At 33.8% G+C, this 17,235-nt stretch overlaps 1 long non-coding RNA gene across 3 annotated transcripts; it reads right to left on the bottom strand.

Moving 5' to 3' along the window:
• Nucleotides 1–1,077: 1,077 nt before the first annotated feature.
• On the bottom strand, nucleotides 1,078–16,565 carry LOC106396936. Of its 3 annotated transcripts, XR_001279599.3 has the most exons (9): nucleotides 16,336–16,565; nucleotides 15,713–15,836; nucleotides 15,428–15,640; nucleotides 14,959–15,084; nucleotides 14,800–14,854; nucleotides 13,081–13,209; nucleotides 12,796–13,008; nucleotides 5,397–12,452; nucleotides 1,078–5,324 (listed from the first exon to the last, which is right to left on the bottom strand). It is a non-coding gene; the product is annotated as an uncharacterized LOC106396936 (long non-coding RNA). The 3 variants fall into 3 exon arrangements; XR_001279598.3 differs by lacking the exons at nucleotides 1,078–5,324; nucleotides 5,397–12,452; nucleotides 12,796–13,008; nucleotides 13,081–13,209 and adding an exon at nucleotides 14,203–14,722 and having other exon boundaries at nucleotides 16,336–16,467; XR_007326666.1 differs by lacking the exons at nucleotides 1,078–5,324; nucleotides 5,397–12,452; nucleotides 12,796–13,008; nucleotides 13,081–13,209 and having other exon boundaries at nucleotides 14,203–14,854; nucleotides 16,336–16,467.
• Between the last annotated feature and the right edge of the window lie 670 nt (nucleotides 16,566–17,235).

Here is a 17,235-nt window from a genome sequence, read left to right as displayed (position 1 = left end):
GAGAATACAACTGCAACAATGAAGGACAAATGGTGCAGAAGAGATGAAGCAATGCGAGACTTCACAGATACATGGTTTAACAAGCGCAGAGAAGAGATGGACACTTGTTTCCCAGCAAGTTCCAGCTTTCCACATTACTAGCCAAATCACCTCCAAAGTCAAGCTAAATGACTATAACAAAACGCTGAGTGGGAGGCAACCCACTATTAGGTAATATTTAATTGGTTTTTATTAATCTAGTACTTATGTTATTTTTATTTTTTCAGGTCATATATATATAAAAAAAAAGATCCGAGTAGACGTTTGCCATGAGAATCGGCCGACGAAACACTGCCGACATCGATCGACAGAACATCACCTGCCGCGACCGATGACAACAATTTCACATCGATCGACAAAAATTCCGGTATGGTATATCGTTCTTACTTGTTAAATTGAGTCCTTATGTTTTAGTTATCACCATAACTCTGACTAAATTTACACTGAGGACAATGTAGTTTAAGTCTGGGGAGAGGTTTACTGATATTGATTTATTCATGTCTCTTATCTAAAAAGTTTTTATTGAGTCAAGAAGGGGATGATGAACTTTTTCAATTTTACTTACTATCTAATCACTCTCTAGCACCATTGTTTGAGGTTATTGACTGCAGGGTGTACATAATAGAAACACCAAAGTGGATCACCTGCCAATAACACCCACGCTAGCTGAGAAAGTCTGAAGGAACCGAAGTTGACTTCCAACCTTAATCAATCCAACTTGCTTGTCTTGGGGCTTGGTATACATTGGATCGGATTCCTCTTTCAGGTATGAAGGTACAAGTCTGTAAATTTTTGGTTTCCTTCTCTCCTCTCTTCGTCATTATAAAAAAAAAAACAATAAGAGATTGAAATGATTTCCTAGAAGAGGCAGAGGCGTAGGAGTGTCTCCTGTGACCCCATTATTCTAAGTCTGAAAGGAATAATCACACATTATGGAAACGAGGGGTAGGAGTGTCTCCTGTGACCCCAGTGTTCGCTATACTTTATCAAATAAAAGATACAAAAGTAGACAAGTCAATGAGATGAACAAGATGGACTTTATCAGCATCAACATTCATTGAAATTGAAACTATAGATATTCAAAGAAGAGATGTATAGGGAGAAAGGAAACCAGAATAAGACTACCCGTTTACTCAGACACCTGCTAGAGTAAGAGTCCATGTGTCCCTTGATCGATACTCCTAAGATTTAGCCTACACATTTATATGCATAAATGAAGTCAGTAGAGGGGGTATGTCAGGCGGAATCAGCTAAGCTGTGGGCTGGATTGTTTGGTTGCTAAGCTGAGGTCTAGTACATGAAGTGCCTCTAAAGTTGGAACTGATCTGATGTGGCTTGCAACATTGCAGAGGTAAAAGTAGTAAGTTTAAAATTATGTGAGTCCCTGCTGTTTTCAAACTTCTTTCAGAAAGACTACATGTATGTTTTGCTTGAGGACAAGCACAATGGTAAGAATGGGGAGTTGATAGGCCATTGATTTTACCCACTTTTATCCATGGTTTATAGGTGTTTTAATAACTAATTGTTATATTATAGAGTCTATTTAGTATATTTATAGGATCATGAGTGATTTGGGAGAAAGTGATGATTTTGGAGTATTTTGGAGACATTTGGAGAAAGCATCCGAGCTGACCATCGGTCGACACTCAGAGAATAATCGATCGATGCACATCCTGTGACATCGATCGATGGCGAATCGCGTAGAAAGCCCGTTTGATTTCAGCCGACTTAGAGCCCAAGTATTCACCAATTTACAAGATTACCCCTGACGAGTTTTAACCTTATTATATAAGCTTTGTCAACATGTTGGAGACAAAGTGTGCTTTCTTGTTTTACTATTTTCACAGGAAAAGATTTTCTAGGATGTCTAGTAGATTGGAGAGAAGATCCAAAGATATTTGTGATTGGAACTCCATTGATATCTATTTATTTATCTATGCAGTTTTTATACCTTATTGCTGCTATGAATTGCTTGACCATGTCTGAGTAGTTCTCTTGTTAGATTTTAGGGTTTAAATAGGTTATGAGAGATTAGCCCCAACTATAAATTTCTAAATTGTGATATTCATCTTTAGGATTGTCATTAATGCATGCTTCTAGATTAGCTACCTAGAACTTGTCCTAGGAGTTGTAGATATAAGTGATAGCTTGCATCTCACCATGAATCCATCCTAAATGAGCTAAGATTGCTAGAGTAAGGCGAGAGCTGATCTAGGAAGCTTAGTGAGCACATTCAATCCGCACATTAACACTTGACCAAAAGCGTCGATCGATATTCTTATCTAATAATCGGTCGACGGTTCAACAAGTGTATCGATCGATATTCCTATCGAATCATCGATCGACACTAATATAAGGTCATTAAACAAACCTAGAAAGCGAGAGCCTAATGGTTTGTTTATAAGTGTTGAGCTCTATAATATCATGCATATAACTTGTTAGGCATATTTAGGATTATAATTCTGATTACCTGAATAAAAACCCTAAGTCTAGCTATTTTCATCTAAGTACCAAAACCCCAATCAATCAAACGAGCAATTACTTTCTCACAAACTTGCAACTTTACATTTAAATCATTAAATCAACCTAGCTTAAAGTACCTGATTAGATTCATTAGATTCCTTAGCTCCCTGTGAATTCGATCCTTAAGTACTACAACTGAACCTATTATTTGAGAGAGTAATTCAATCCTTCGGGTAATTTGAGTGAGATCATAATGATATCAGCAAGAGTACGCTGAGGAGGCGTTTTCTTAACAAAGAGTGATTCAAACAACTTCTCGTCTTCTTCATTGACATCCCCTTGATTCACACAATATATAAAATATAAGCACAAATAGCCAATAAAGTTTGTAAAATCTAGACATGTTCTTCTTTTTCTAAAATAATAAAGTGACAATAAACTTCAATAAATTGGCAACTAACCAGTAAAACAAGTCACATTGGAAAGTCAAAATTGACACAATATTCATCTAATCTTGCTTGAAAATAAATAAAATATAAGCATGAAGAAAAGAGCCAATGAAGTCTTTATCTTCTAAACATGTTCATCTAATCTTGCGTGAAAGAGACTTTTCTTGTAATGTTTAACACTGAAACAAAAAAAATAAAAAAAAAGAGTTGTAGAGAGAGAGTAAAGGCACTCACATGATAACTATCATCATCGAACTTTCCATCAAAATCATCAATGTCATCTTCCTCCTCTTAAATCACTCTCTTCTCCTCTTCCGTATTCAAGTCGGAAGCAGCGGAAAACACGGCAGTGATGGAGTTCCACTCGGCGTTCTCATCTTCAGCGATCTCTTTTTGCTGGCCAAGGGCTACCTTCATGATATTGGAGCTAATACCAACCTCAAGCAACTGCATAAGGAAATAGAAGGGTGTTGTTACAACATTCTAGAAAATCTTGAGAATGAAGTTGACAGTCGTCACCTTATTTTGCTGCTGATGGATTTTAGGAACCTTTGATCGTTTCCTGGAAGAACCAACGGATGCATCATCAGTGATGAAAGGCTGTGCATTGACAATCCTATCTCGTTTCTTGGCCATTTTTGTCCTAACCTGCGTGAAAGAAAGTGGCAATGTTCTTTGATATTAAACACAAAACAAATCAACCAATATGCAAGGCACTGAGTTAACATTAAAAAAGCATAAAACATAAACAGAGAAACAAATATCCATCAAGTATTCTCATTATAAAAGTACACGTTTAACAAATATGAGTCACTTTATACAACATTTCAAAGAAAAAATGAATTACATATCCACTACATAATATAAAGCAAAAGTCTTATTTTCAGATTCTTTCAATTTGATTTTCATTCAAAAGTAAATAAGAACACGAGCTTAGATGGCTCTGACTATAACACTGATGCTTTTGTTTATTCAATCTTAGTAAAAATAATAAGTTTCAAAAATATTGAATTCACTCAGCACACATCATACATGTATATCAAGTTTAATCAATACTCAGAAGACATAAATTACAGAATTTGGAAATACCCAGAAGACACAAATTACAAAAATAGAAGAAATTAAAGAACACCCAGAAGACCAAGCTTTGGATGCTTGTATGAGTGATAGAGATACGGCTGAGAGATGGAGATATTGGCGGGGAGAAGTTGGAGGATCGACAAACAAAAGACAAGAATAATGAATATTAAAATGAAAACGACGGCGCTTTCGGTTAAAAAGATATATAAACGGGTTAGAAGGGTCCTCATATTTTAGCCGAAACCCATTTAATAAATTGATTTCAAGAGGGCAACTCATTTAAAACTCGATAAACTAAATCGGTCTAAATGAGCATTTGTGATCCGCACAAATGCTCTTGGCATTTTCCCAACCGTGTATTCACTCATAAGCTTGGCAACACTGCAATATATATCATTCTCAGAAGCAGTGAGAAACACACTACACAAATAAAAGGAATGAAGATAACACAACATTACCCTTTACATAGTTTAGCTATCATAGGGTCCATTTGAGGATCAGAACGCTCTTCTGCAAAAAAAAAGATACGATATTTACAATTAAACAATGATATTCAAACAATATACAATAGTCAAAAACAAAGCAGATATATGTATGCATGATCATCAGACTTTCAGCTAACTCATCATCATTATCTTTGATCTTCTTGATAATGATATCAACAAGAGTACACTGAGGAGGCGCTTTCTTAACAAAGAATGAGTCAAACAACTTCTCGTCTTCTTCATTGACATCCCCTTGATTCACACAATATATAAAATATAAGCACAAATAGCCAACAAATTTTGTATATCTAGACATGTTCTTCTTTTTCTAAAATAAAAAAGTGACAATATACCTCAATGAATCGGCAACTAACCAATAAAACAAGTCACATGGGAAAGTCAAAATTGACACTATATTCATCTAATCTTGCTTGAAAATAAATAAAATATAAGCATGAAGAGAAGAGCTAACGAATTATTTATCATCTAAACACGTTCATATAATCTTGCGTGAAATAGACTTTTCTTGTAATGTTTAAAATTGAAACGAAAACAATACAAAATAAAAAGTTGTAGAGAGAGTAAAAACACTCACTTGATAACTATCATCATCTAACTTTCCATCAAAATCATCAATGTCATCTTCCTCCTCTCAAATCACTCTCTTCTCCTCTTCCGCATTCAAGGCGGAAGCAGCGGAAAACACAGCGGTGATGGAGTTCGTCTCGACGTTCTCTTCATCAGAGATCGCTTTTTGCTGGAAAAGAGCTACCTTCATGATCTTGGAGCTAATACCAGCCTCAAGCAACTGCATAAGGAAATAAAAGGGTGTTGTTACAACATTCTAGAAAAGCTTGAGAATGAAGTTTACAGTCGTCACCTTATCTAGCTGCTGATGGGTTTTAGGAACCTTTGCTCGTTTCCTGGAAGAACCTACAAATGCATCATCAGTGATGAAAGGCTCGTTTTCCTAACTTGTGAGAAAGTAAGCGGTAATGGTCATTAATATTAAACATTTAACAAATCAACCAATGTGCAAAGCAATGTGAGAGGCACTGAGTTAACATTAAAAAAGCATAAAACGTAAAGAAAGAAACAAATATGCACCAAGTATTCTCATTATAAACGTACACGTTTAACAAATATGAGTCACATTATACAACATTTCAAAGAAAGAATCAATTACATATCCACCACAGAAGTATTAAAAAAAGTCTTATTTTCAGTTTCTTTCAAATCAGTTTTCATTCAAAAGTAAATTGGAACACGAGCTTAGATGGCTCTGACTATAACACTGATTCTTTTTATTTAAATCAATCTTAGTAAAAAATAATAAGTTTACGAAACATTGAATTCACTCAGCACACATTATACATATATATCATGTTTAATCAATACCAAGAAGACATAACTTACAGATATTGAAGAATACCCAGAAGACATAAACTACAGAAAGAAAAGAAATAAGAGAATACCCAAAGACCAAGCTTTGGATGCTTGTATGAGAGATGGAGATACGGCTGAGAGATGGAGATGTTGGCGGAGAGAAGATGGAGGATCAACAAACAAAATAGAAGAGTAATGAATATTAAAACGAAAGCGACGGCGCTTTTAAACAGGTTAAGAGAGTCCTCATATATTTTAGCCAAAACCCTATTAAATAAATGGATTTCAAGAGGGAAACTCATTTAAAACCCGATAAACTAAATGGATGAAAAATGATCATTTGTGATCCGCACAAATGATCTTGGAATTTTCCCAACCGTCACTCATAAGCTTGGCAACACTGCAATAAATATCATTCCCAGAAGTAGTGAGAAACACACTACACAAATAAAAGGAATGCAGAAAACACAACATTACCCTTTATATAATTTAGCTATCATAGGAACCATTTCTGGATCATGACGCTCTTCTTCAAAAAAAATACGAGATTTACAATCAAACAAAGGTATCCAAACAATATACAATAGTGAAAAAACAAAACAAAGATATGTATGCATGATTATCAGACCTTCAGCTAACTCGGCGTCATTATCTTTGATCTTCTTGATAATGATATCAGCTAGAGTATACTGAGGAGGCGTGTTCTTAACAAAGAATGAATCAAACAACTTTTCGTCTTCCTCATTGACATCCCTCTTATTCACACGATATATAAAATATAAGCACAAATAACCAACAAAATCCATATCATCTAAACATGTTCTTATTTTTCTAAAATAAGAAAAAGTGACAATAAACCTCAATGAATCGGCGACTAACCAATAAAACAAGTCACATGTGAAAGTCAAAATTGAAACTATATTCATCTAATCTTGTTTGAAAATAAATAAAATATAAGCATGAAGAGAAGAGCCAACGAAGTCTGTATAATCTAAACATGTTCATCTAATCTTGCGTGAAAGAGACTTCTCTTGTAATGTTTTAACACTGAAATGAAAATATTAAAAAAATATGTAGGGAGAGTAAAGACACTTACTTGATAACTATCATCATCGAACTTTCCATCAAAATCATCAATGTCATCTTCCTCCGCCTCAGTCACTCTCTTCTCCTCTTCCGCATTCAAGGTGGAAGCAGCGGAGAACACAATGGTGATGGGGTTCCTCTCGGCGTTCTCTTCATCAACGATCTATTTTTCCTGGGCAAGAGCTACCTTCATGATCTTGCAGCTAATACCAGCCTCAAGAAACTGTACAAGAAAAGGAAAGGGTGTTATTACAACATTCTAGAAAAGCTTGAGAATGAAGTTTACAGTCGTCACCTTATCTTGTTGCTGATTGGTTTTTTGAACATTTGATTGTTTCCTGGAAATACCTACGGATGCATCATTAGTGATGAAAGGCTGTGCATTGACAATACCCTCTCGTTTCTTGGACATTGTTTTCTTAACCTGCACGAAAAAAAGCGGCAATGGTCATTGATATTAAACATTAAACAAATTAACCAATATGCAAAGCAATGTGCAAGGCACTGAGTTAACATTAAACAAAGCATAAAAAGTAAACAGAGAAACGAATATGCATCAAGTATTCTCAGTATAAACGTACACGTTCAAAAAATATGAGTCATATTATACAACGTTTCAAAGAAAGAATCAATTACATATCCACTACAGTAATATAAAACAAAAGCCTTATTTTCAGATTCTTTCAATTCAATTTTCATTCAAAAGTGAATAAGAACACGATCTTAGATGGCTATGACTATAACACTTATGCTTCTTGTTTAAATCAGTCAAATTAAAAATATAATAAGTTTCTGAAACATTGAATTCACTCAGCACACATCATACATGTATATATAGTTTAATCAATACCCAAAAGACATAAATTACAGAGATTTGAAAATACCCAAAAGACATAAACTACAGAAAGAGAAGAAATTAGAGAATACCCAAAGACCAAGCTTTGGATGTTTGTATGAAAGATGGACATATTGGCGGAGAGAAGTTGGAGGATCGACAAACAAAAGAGAATAGTAATGAATATTAAAACGAAAAGAACGGCGCTTTCAATTAAAAAAATATATAAACGGGTTAAGAGAGTCCTCGTATATTTTAGCCAAAACCCCATTTAATAAATTGATTTCAAGAAAGCAACTCATTTAAAACCCGCTAAACTAAATGGATCTAAATGAGCATTTGTGATCCGCACAAATGCTCTTGGCATTTTCCCAACCGTGTATTCAATCATAAGCTTGACAACACTGCAATAAATATCATTTCCAGAAGCACTGAGAAACACACTACACAAATAAAAGGAATGGAGAGAACACAACATTACCCTTTATATAGTTTAGCTATCATAGGGTCCATTTGAGGATCAGGATGCTCTTCTGCAAAATAAGATACAATATTTACAATCACACAAAGGTATCCAAACAATATACAATATTATAAAAAAGAGAGATATATATGCATGATCATCAGACCTTCAGCTAACTCGGCGTCATTATCTTTGATCTTCTTGATAAGGATATCAGCTAGAGTACGCTGAGGAGGCGCGTTCTTAACACAGAATGATTCAAACAACTTCTCATCTTCCTCATTGACATCCCCATGATTTACACAATATATAAAATATAAGCAAAAATAGCCAACAAAGTGTGTATCATCTAAACATGTTTTTTTTCTTAAAAAAAAAAATGGCAATAAACCTCAATGAATCTGCAACTAACCAATAAAGCAAATCAAATGTGAATATCAAAATTAAAACTATATTCATCTAATCTTGCTTGAAAATAAATAAAATATAGGCATGAAGAGAAGAGCCAACAAATTTTTTATCATCTAAACATGTTCATCTAATCTTGCGTGAAAGAGACTTCACTTGTAATGTTTTAACACAGAAACTAAAAAAAAAATGATATTGAGAGAGTAAAGGCACTCACTTGATAACTATCATCATCGAACTTTCCATCAAAAACATCAATATCATCTTCCTCCTCCTCAATCACTCTCTTCTCCTCTTCCGCATTCAAGGCGGAAGCAGCAGAAAACACAGCGGTGATGGGGTTCCTCTCGGCGTTCTCTTCTTTAGCGATCTCTTTTTGTTGGGCAAGAGCTACCTTAATGATCTTGTAGCTAATATCAGCCTCAAGCAACTGCACATGGAAATGAAAGGGTGTTATTACAACATTCTAGAAAAGCTTGAGAATGAAGTTTACAGTCGTCACCTTATCTAACTGCTGATGGGTTTTACGAACCTTTGATCGTTTCCTGGAAGAACCTACGGATGCATCATCATTGATGAAAGGCTGTGCGTTGACAATCCTATCTTGTTTCTTGGCCATTGTTTTCCTAACCTGCGAGCAAGAAAGCGGCAATGGTCGTTGATATTAAACACTAAACAAAAGCTTGAGAATGAAGTTTACAGTCGTCACCTTATCTTGTTGCTGATTGGTTTTTTGAACATTTGATTGTTTCCTGGAAATACCTACGGATGCATCATTAGTGATGAAAGGCTGTGCATTGACAATACCCTCTCGTTTCTTGGACATTGTTTTCTTAACCTGCACGAAAGAAAGCGGCAATGGTCATTGATATTAAACATTAAACAAATTAACCAATATGCAAAGCAATGTGCAAGGCACCGAGTTAACAATAAAAAAGCATATAACGTAAACAAGGAAACAAATATGCATCAAGTATTCTCACTATAACGTACACGTTCAACAAATATGAGTCACATTATACAACATTTCAAAGAAAGAATGAATTACATATCCACTACAGTAATATAAAACAAAAGTCTTATTTTCAGATTCTTTCAATTCAATTTTAATTCAAAAGTTAATAAGAACAGGAGCTTAGATGGCTCTAACTATAACATTGATGCTTCTTGTTTAAATCAGTCTTAGTAAAAATAATAAGTTTCATTCAAAGGTTAATAGGAACAGGAGCTTAGATGGCTCTGACTATAACACTGATGCTTCTTGTTTAAATCAATCTTAGTAAAAAATAATAAGTTTCTGAAACATTGAATTCACTCAGCACATATCGTACATCTATATAGAGTTTAATCAATACTCAAAACCCATTCAATTAGTTGATTTCAAGAGGGCAACTCATTTAAAACACGATAAACTAAGTGGATCTAAATGAGCATTTGTGATCCGCACAAATGCTCTTGGCATTTTTCCAACCGTGTATTCACTCATAAGCTTGGCAACACTGCAATTAATATCATTCCCAGAAGCAGTGAGAAACATACTACAAAAATAAAAGGAATGGAGAGAACACATCATTACCTGTTATATAGTTTAGCTATCAAAGGGTCCATTTGAGGATCATGACGCTCTTCTGCAAAAAAATACGATATTTACAATCAAACAAAAACAAAGGTGTCCAAACAATATACAATAGTCAAAAAACAAACCAGAGATATATATGCATGATTATCAGACCTTCTAGCTAACTCGGCGTCATTATCTTTGATCTTCTTGATAAGGATCTCAGCTAGAGTACGCTGACGAGGCGCGTTCTTAACAAAGAATGATTCAAACAACTTCTAATCATCCTCATTGACATCCCGCTTATTCACACAATATATAAAATATAAGCAAAAATATCCAACAAAGTGTGTATTATCTAAACATGTTGTTTTTTTTCTAAAATAAAAAAAAGTGACAACAAACCTCAATGAATCGGCAACTAACCAATAAAACAAGTCAAATGTGAAAGTCAAAATTAAAATTATATTCATCTAATCTTGCTTGAAAATAAATAAAATATAAGCATGAAGGGAAGAGCCAACAAAGTCTTTATCATCTAAACATGTTCATCTAATCTTGTTTTAAATATATTTCTCTTGTAATGTTTTAACACTGAAACGAAAAAAAAGAAAGATGTAGAGATAGTAAAGGACACTATCATCATCAAAATTTCCATAAAAATCATCAATGTCATCTTCCTCGTCCTTAATCACTCTCCTCTCCTCTTCCGCATTCAAGGGGCTCCTCTCGGCATTCGCTTAATCAACGATCTCTTTTTGCTGGGCAAGAGATACCTTCATGATCTTGTTGCTAATACCAGCTCCAATCAACTCCAAAAGGAAAGGAAAGGTTGTTATTACAACACTCTAGAAAAGCTTGAGAATGAAGTTTACAGTCGTCACCTTATTTTGCTGCTGATGGATTTTAGGAACCTTTGATCGTTTCCTGGAAGAACCTACGGATGCATCATCAGTGATGAAAGGCTGTGCATTGACAATCCTATCTCGTTTCTTGGCCATTTTTGTCCTAACCTGCGAGAAAGAAAGTGGCAATGTTCTTTGATATTAAACATTAAACAAATTAACCAATATACAAAGCAATGTGCAAGGCACTGAATTAACATTAAAAAAAACATAAAAAGTAAATAGAGAAACAAATATCCATCAAAGTATTCTCATTATAAACATACACGTTTAACAAATATGAGTCACATTATACAACATTTCAAAGAAAGAATGAATTACATATCCACTACTGTAATATAAAACAAAGTCTTATTTTCAGATTCTTTCAATTCAATTTTCATTCAAAAGTAAATAAGAACACGAGCTTAGATGGCTCTGACTATAGCACTGATGCTTTTTTATTCAATCTTAGTAAAAAATAATAAGTTTCAAAAATATTAAATTCACTTAGCACACATCATACATGTATATCAAGTTTAATCAATACTCAGAAGACATAAATTACAGAATTTGAAAATACCCAGAAGACATAAATTACAAAAATAGAAAAAATTAGAGGATACCCAGAAGACCAAGCTTTGGATGCTTGTATGAGAGATGGAGATACGGCTGAGAGATGGAGATATTGGCGGGGAGAAGTTGGAGGATCGACAAACAAAAGACAAGAATAATGAATATTTAAATGAAAATGACGGCGCTTTCAGTTAAAAAGATATATAAACGGGTTCAGAGGGTCCTCATATATTTTAGCCAAAACCCATTTAATAAATTGATTTCAAGAGGGCAACTTATTTAAAACTCGATAAACTAAATCGATCTAAATGAGCATTTGTGATCCGCACAAATGCACTTGGCATTTTCCCAATCGTGTATTCACTCATAAGGTTGGCAACACTGCAATATATATCATTCTCAGAAGCAGTGAGAAACATACTACACAAATAAAAGGAATGGAGAGAACACATAATTACCCTTTATATAGTTTAGCTATCATAGGGTCCATTTGAGGATCATGACGCTCTTCTTCAAAAAAAGGATACAATATTTACAATCAAACAGAGGTATCCAAACAATATACAATAGTCAAAAAACAAACAAGAGATATATATATGCATGATCATCAAACCTTCAGCTAACTCGGCATCATTATCTTTGATCTTCTTGATAAGGATGTAATCTAGAGTACGCCGAGGAAGCGCATTCTTAACAAAGAATGATTCAAACAACTTCTCATCTTCCTCATTGACATCCCCCTGATTCACACAATATATAAAATATAAGCAAAAATAGCCAACAAAGTGTGTATTATCTAAACATGTTGTTCCTTTTTCTAAAATAAAAAAAAGTGACAATAAACCTCAATGAATCGGCAACTAATCAATAAAAAAAGTAAAATGTGAAAGTCAAAATTAAAACTATATTCATCTAATCTTGCTCGAAAATAAATAAAATATAAACATGAAGAGAAGAGCCAACAAAGTCTTTATCATCTAAACATGTTCATCTAATCTTGTTTTAAATAGATTTCTCTTGTAATTTTTTAACACTGAAACGGAAAAATAAAAAAAAAGGATGTAGAGATAGTAAAGGACTCACTTGATAACTATCATCATCAAAATTTCCATAAAAATGATCAATGTCATCTTCCTCCTCCTCAAACACTCTCTTCTCCTCTTCCGTATTCAAGGCGGAAGCAGCGGAAAACACAGCGGTGATGGGGCTCCTCTATGCATTCGCTTAATCAGCAATCTCTTTTTGCTGGGCAAGAGATACCTTCATGATCTTGTTGCTAATGCCAGCTCCAATCAACTCCAAAAGGAAATGAAAGGGTGTTATTACAAAACTCTAGAAAAGCTTGAGAATGAAGTTTACAGTCGTCACCTTATTTTGTTGCTGATGGATTTTAGGAACCTTTGATCATTTCCTAGAAGAACCTACGGATGCATCATCTATGATGAAAGGCTGTGCATTGACAATCCTATCTCGTTTCTTGTCCATTTTTGTCCTAACCTGCGAGAAAGAAAGTGGCAATGTTCTTTGATATTAAACACTAAACAAATCAACCAATATGCAAAGCAATGTGCAAGGCACTGAGTTAACATTAAAAAAACATAAAACATAAACAGAGAAACAAATATCCATCAAGTATTCTCATTATAAAAGTACACGTTTAACAAATATGAGTCACTTTATACAACATTTCAAAGAAAGAATGAATTACATATCCACTACATAATATAAAACAAAAGTCTTATTTTCAGATTCTTTCAATTCAATTTTCTAGGGCTGGGCAAAAAACTCGAATCCGAAGAACCTAACCGAACCCGATCCAAAAAAGTAGTACCGAACCCGAACCGAAATTGATTAAATATCCGAACGGGTTCAAAATTTTGGTATCCAGAAAACCGAAACCGAACCCGACCCAAACCGAAGTATTTTGGGTACCCGAATGTATCCGAAATAGATTTATATATCTAAATATATTAATTATTTTAGATTAATGTATATTAAAAACATCCAAAATATATAAGATACTTTTAAGTTGTCTAAAATAGTTGAAAATATATACAAATAGTCAAAAGTAAATGTCTAAAATAGCTAAAATATACTCAAAACACCAAAAATACTTGAAATATCTACTGATTCTCTATCAAAATATTCAAACCAAACCAATCTATATGTTAAGTTTAGGTATTCTAACATATGTTATTCAAATTTATTTGTAATACGGTATTTTATTTACAGATTTTGAGAAATTTAAACTATTTATTGAATTTTAAAATTTTAAAATTCATTTAAATGGGTTATCTGAACCCGAACCGAACCCGCAAAGATCCGAACCGAACCCGAACCGAAATTTGAAAATACCCGAATGGGGCTGAAATCTTTAACCCCGAAAACCCAAAACCTGAATAAACCCGAACCGAACCCGAACGGGTACCCGAACGCCCACCCCTACAATTTTCATTCAAAAGTAAATAAGAACACGAGCTTAGATGGCTCTGACTATAACACTGATGCTTTTTTTTATTCAATCTTAGTAAAAAATAACAAGTTTCAAAAATACTGAATTCACTCAGCACACATCATACATGTATATCAAGTTTAATTAATACTCAGAAGACATAAATTACAGAATTTGGAAATACCCAGAAGACACAAATTACAAAAATAGAAGAAATTAAAGAACAGCCAAAAGACCAAGCTTTGGATGCTTGTATGAGTGATAGAGATACGGCTGAGAGATGGAGATATTGGCGGGGAGAAGTTGGAGGATCGACAAACAAAAGACAAGAATAATGAATATTAAAATGAAAACGGCGGCGCTTTCGGTTAAAAAGATATATAAACGGGTTCGAAGGGTCGTCATATATTTTAGCCAAAACCCATTTAATAAATTGTTTTCAAGAGGGCAACTCATTTAAAACTCGATAAACTAAATCGGTCTAAATGAGCATTTGTGATCCGCACAAATGCTCTTGGCATTTTCCCAACCGTGTATTCATTCATAAGCTTGGCAACACTGCAATATATATCATTCTCAGAAGCAGTGAGAAACACACTACACAAATAAAAGGAATGAAGAGAATACAACATTACCCTTTACATAGTTTAGCTATCATAGGGTCCATTTGATCAGGATCATGACGCTCTTCTGTAAAAAAAAAAAAGACACGAGATTTATAATCAAACAAAGGTATTCAAACAATATACAATAGTCAAAAACAAAACATATATATGTATGCATGATCATCAGACCTTCAGGTAACTCAGCATCATTATCTTTGATCTTCTTGATAATGATATCAGCAAGAGTATGCTGAGGAGGCGCTTTCTTAACAAAGAATAATTCAAACAACTTCTCGTCTTCTTCATTGACATCCCCTTGATTCACCCAATATATATAATATAAGCACATATAGCCAACAAAGTTTGTATAATCTAGACATGTTCTTCTTTTTCTAAAATAAAAAAGTGATAATAAACCTCAATGAATCGGCAACTAACCTATAAAACAAGTCACATTGGAAAGTCAAAATTGACACAATATTCATCTAATCTTGCTTGGAAATAAATAAAATATAAGCATGAAGAAAAGAGCCAACGAAGTCTTTATCTTCTAAACATGTTCATCTAATCTTGCGTGAAAGAGACTTTTCTTGTAATGTTTAACACTGAAACGAAAAAAATAAAATCAAAAATTTGTAGAAAGAGTAAATGCACTCACTTGATAACTATCATCATCGTACTTTCCATCAAAATCATCAATGTCATCTTCCTCCTCTTAAATCACTCTATTCTCCTCTTCCGCATTCAAGGCGGAAGCAACGCAAAACACAGCGGTGATGGAGTTCCTCTCGGCGTTCTCTTCATCAGCAATCTCTTTTTGCTGGTCAAGGGCTACCTTCATGATCTTGGAGCTAATACCAGCCTCAAGAAACTGCATAAAGAAATGAAAGGGTGTTATTACAACATTCTTGAAAAGCTTGAGAATGCAGTTTTCCGTCGTCACCTTATCATGCTGCTGCAGGGTTTAGGAACCTTTTATCGTTTCCTGGAAAAACCTATGGATGCATCATTAGTGATGAAAGGTTGTTGACCATCATATCTTGTTTCTTGGCGATTGTTGTCCTAACCTGCAAGAAAGAAAGTGACAATGGTCGTTGATATTAAACACTAAACATATCAAACAATATGCAAAGCAATGTGCAAGGCACTGAGTTAACATTAAACAATGCATAAAATGTAAACAGAGAAACAAATATGCGTCAAGTACACTCATTATAAATGTATACGTTCAACAAATATGAGTCACATTATACAACATTTCAAAGAAAGAATCAATTACATATCCACCATAGTAATATAAAAGAAAGTCATATTTTGAGATTCTTCAATTCAATTTTCATTCAAAAGTAAATAAGAACACGAGCTTAGATGGCTCTGACTATAACACTGATCCTTCTTGTTTAAATCAATCTTAGTAAAAAATATTAACTTTCTGAAACATTGAATTCACTCAGCACACATTATACATGTATATCAAGTTTTATCAATACCCAAAGACATAAATTACAGAAATTGGAGAATACCCAAAAGACATAAACTAAAGAAAGAAAAGAAATTAGAGCATACCCAGAAGACCAAGCTTTGGATGCTTGTATGAGAGATGAAGATACGGCTGAGAGATGGAGATATTGGCAGAGAGAAGTTGGAGGATCGACAAACAAAAGAGAAGAGTAATGAATATTAAAAACTCTACACGAAAACGACGGCACTTTAGTTAAAAATATATATAAACATAAAGAATAAAATGACTGTATATTTCTATATAAAAATGACAAAATATTAATGATTTTATATAGATATAATTTTTTCTAAAGTGTAAATTTTAAAAAAAAAATCAAGCAGGAAATTTTATCATTAATGACAAAATAATAATGATTATATATATACATACATATATATATATATATATATATATATATATATATATATAATTTTTTCTAAAGTGTAAATTTAAGAAATTTGGTAACGGATGGAGGACTTTCCATTGATGAAAAGCGCTCATATTTTGGCAGAAAAAAAATTGAATAGTTTTATGATGCCGCTGGTTTGAGGTCGACCCATCGGCTAGATGTAACGTTATATGAATTTTACTGAAAAGTGGTCTATCTAACGTACAAGGAGGAAATTTACGAGAACTCAGTTTGATCGACATGGTGTCAAGCGAGACCATGGAGCTTGACACCATGGAGGGTGTCGAACAACACCCATCAGCCGTCTTATGTCTAAGTCGTGTTTTAGACCTATATTATATTTTCTAAGTGACTGTTGACGGGCTAAGCTTTATTTGAGTTCTAGAGAGAATGTCAGAACTTTTTTAGAAATTGATTGGAATTCCAGTATTTCTATTTTATCTATCTACTCAATTATTTCAGACTATTGTTATGTTTTCCATAATCATATCTGAGTAATCTCTCAGTTAGATTCAGCACAAACTCTCGTTCATTTATGCAAAAATTTACCAACTTC

The sequence above is a fragment of the Brassica napus genome, chromosome C7 (genome assembly GCF_020379485.1).
Source record: "Brassica napus cultivar Da-Ae chromosome C7, Da-Ae, whole genome shotgun sequence".
In the NCBI taxonomy this organism is placed as follows: domain Eukaryota; kingdom Viridiplantae; phylum Streptophyta; class Magnoliopsida; order Brassicales; family Brassicaceae; genus Brassica; species Brassica napus.
This window is presented reverse-complemented; position numbering and strand designations above follow the sequence as displayed.